Source organism: Pygoscelis adeliae, unplaced genomic scaffold, assembly GCF_000699105.1.
Source record: "Pygoscelis adeliae isolate BGI_AS28 unplaced genomic scaffold, ASM69910v1 Scaffold122, whole genome shotgun sequence".
In the NCBI taxonomy this organism is placed as follows: Eukaryota; Metazoa; Chordata; class Aves; order Sphenisciformes; family Spheniscidae; genus Pygoscelis; species Pygoscelis adeliae.
The window spans coordinates 6447565-6450964 of record NW_008824358.1 but is presented as its reverse complement, the minus strand read 5'-3'; positions in this window follow the sequence as shown (position 1 = coordinate 6450964).

Below are 3400 nucleotides of genomic sequence, written 5' to 3'. Positions count from 1 at the left end.
GGGAGAACTGGTGGGAGCCTGGCGCAGCTGGGGACGGAGGCTGGGCTCCTCTGGCGTCATGCCTCGGTACCCAGAGTGCTTAGTCACCTTTCTGGGGTTTTATTTTTACGCTGCGCTCGCAAGCGGTTTGCATGCTCTCCCTTGGGCTTTGGGTGGGGAAAAGCAGCAGCGAGGTGTCCTCCTGCCACTGCCGGGGTCCCGCCAGGCAGGACCTGCCATTTTCTGCCCTGGGAAGCGAATACATCCATCCAACTCATCCCAAACTGCGCTTGCTTGGGCTCTGCTCATGTTTCCCTGTGGCTGTCCTGGAAGTGAGTAGCTCTGTGAGGGGTTTAGCAGCCCGAGGGATGCCTGCGGAAGCCTGGGGTCCCCCCTCCTGCCCCTTCCCTCACTCAGCTCTCAGCCTCAGAGACGTCCCGTGGCAGCGCGTTCCCCCTCCAGCCCCACGTCGAGCCTGTTTCCTTTCCTCCTCGTTATTTTTTTTGCTTTTAACCTCCGTTGGTCGGCACCCTCAGAGGTCCCCCATGTGGCTGTGGGGGAGGCCAATGCTTCTCCAGCCCGTCCCGTGGACCACGATGCTGGATCAGCCACCCTGTGCGTTGCCCCGGGGCTTTGGCACCGGCGTTGGGGACGGAGGTCCCCGGCGCGGTGGCCTCGTGGCCGCTGGAGCACAGCGCCTGTTCAAAACCGGGCCTGCCCCGTTGCCGCCTTCCCCGCCGAGTTCCCTTTTTCTGCGGGGGTGCGCGGTTTTTCGGCAACAGGGCCCTCTGTCGGCCCCGCCGCCGGGGCCCGGTGCCACCGGCTTGGCCCCCGCCGTCACCCGGCTGCATCCCACCCAGCCATCACCGCCCCGGCGCCTGCCGCCTCTCTCCCTCTTCCCATCTTCGGCACAAACGGGGAAATTACTTGGGTAGAGGGGGCAAATCCTGCCCTCCAGGCATCGCCTCCAGCCCCGGCTGCTGCATGACCTCGTGGCAAAGCCCTTGCAGCTACTGCCGGTGTTTCGGTAAGCACGCGTGCTGGGAGGCAGCTGCCAGCTCTGCTCAGAACCGGAGAAAAGTTACCAAAAGGTCTCCCGAGGACAGCCCAAAAATCGAAAACCCGGCGGGGATTTAATTTAAGAGCCGCGCGGCCAACCTCTGTGACTCATGTAAATAGAGATATTACAACCGGTGACTAATCCTGGTAGCACTTTCTGTGAATGTTTCATCTCCATTCACGTTTCAAATGAGTATTTTTCACAATTTAAAATAATAATAATAAAAAATACAGGCGATTTTACAGGAAAGAGGGGAAGGAAGTGTTTTGGCTGCGAAGTGGTGCCGGCGAGCGGGGGCTGCTGGGTCGGTTTTGGCCCGGGGGAGGATGCTGAGCTGGAGCGAGCGGTCACCTCTGCTCTGCCCTCTGCTCCTCCGTCCGTGAGACGGCGGTTTGCTGCCTGTGCCCCTGCCTGCTCAGGCAGAGGGGCTTTGCCTCCTGGGCGATGCTGCCAGCGCCCGTACGGCAGCCTGATGCGTGCCCTGCCGCACCACGCCGTGCTGTGCCGGCGGGCTGAGGGCGGCTCAGCAGTTTGGGGCCAGCTGCAGGTGGCGGCGAGTTCTGGAGGGCTGTGGGGCCGTGGCGGCGGCCAGGGGAGTGACTCAGAGGTGCTTTGGGGCTCTGTGGTTTTGCTTTCATGGTTTTGCTGTGACTTAGCGACTTATTTTTTTGCTCCGCGGGAAGGCAGGTGCCAGCATGCCCTGCAAATCGGCTGCCCTGCGGGATCCCGGCCATCCCGTGGGGTCCCGGCTGGCTGCTGGGATGTTTCGGGGTCGTTGCTTTTGCCTGTGCTGATTTCTGCAGCTGGATCCCACGGGTGATGCAGGCGGTGGCATCTCGCGGCGCGTGGTCCCTCGGGAGCCGCATCTCCCCAGGGCGTGGCGGCAGCAGGGACCAAGCATCCCCTGGGGCACCGCCGGGCGCTTGGTCCCACCAGGAAAATCCGGCTCAAAAGAATTTCTCTGCAGGGCTTTGTGTTCCAAAAAACACACACCACCAGTGCCCAAAACAAAAGGCAAACCCAAACCTCTCGCTGCTGCTTCCTCAAAGGCACCTTCACCCCTCGCTCCCCCGGCATCCTGCTCCCTGGCAGCGGGGTTTGGCAGAAAAATGAAGCCAAGGCAGCATTTCCAGGTTTGTTTTCTTTATTTTTTGCAAATTTTCTTCTCTTTTTTTTTTTTTTTCCCCCTCCCCGATCGAGGGCTGAAGCTCTGTGGATCCAGTGGTTTCCCTGAGCAGCTGGCGCCAGCTGATGCTACCCCCCCGCACCGCACCGCCCTGGGCCCAGCTGGAACGGTTTCCACCCCTTTGGGGCTTCTTATTTTCTTTTTAGAAGGAAAATTGGATTTTTGACAACGACAAAAACTTACCAAAGAAACCCCACAACCCCCTTTCTGCAGAAAACTCTGGCTTTCCGTAAAGCTCGCAGCCACATGCTGGAGGCGTTCGGGGGTTTCTGGTGAACTGGATTTTGAAGCTGGGCCAGCAAACCGGCTTTTTCCAGGGAGATGCTAATGACTGCCAGCACATTTTCCGTTTTTGTTGCAATATTTGGGGGGGAAGGAGGTGGGAGGGGAGCGGGATGAGCGTCTTCTGACCACGTGTGCATGTGCCAGCCCTCCTCCTCCTCCTCCTCCTCTTCCTCCTCCTCCCCTGGGATGCTTGTGGGGTGATTTCTTTCCACCATTCCTCCAGGTAGGACATTTCCCACCGGCTCGCGCTCTACTGGGGTGAGCTCCAGGGATGTCCCCGGGGAGCGCTGGATAAAAAGGACCACCCATCCCCTTGATCTTGGGGCGATACCCAAGCTTTAGGGGCCACGGCACAGCAAGCGGCTGACACCGCTGCCAGGTAGCCGGCGTCGGGCTCCGACGCCTCCAGACCTCCGCAGCTCCTGGGTTCATCTGGGGGCTCGTCATCCCTCGAGGCCCAGCCAAGTTGGACATGAAACAACACGCCGCTTCCAGCGCCGGACGCCCGCGGCCGCATACTGAAATAATTAGGGAGGAGGGATCATGCGCCGGTCCCTCGCCCCGCTTCCCTCTCTGCTTGCAGAGCGCCTGCCGGCTGCCCCCAGCCCTTCAGGGCAGGGGAAAGCCAAAAGCTCCCGGTGAGAGCGGGAGCCGGCAGCATCGGTGCTTTAGTGCGGATAAATTCACCTATAAACACTGCGAGGCTCGGTGACGGGATATGAAACAGCCCAAGGGGTCTACAGGGATGGAGCAGTCAAAAACTGGAGCCCTCAGCATAAGAAAGACACGGACCTGTTGGAGCGGGTCCAGAGGAGGGCCCCGAAAATGCTCAGGGGGATGGAAGACCTCTCCTCTGAAGAAAGGCTGAGAGAGTTGGGGTTGTTCAGCCT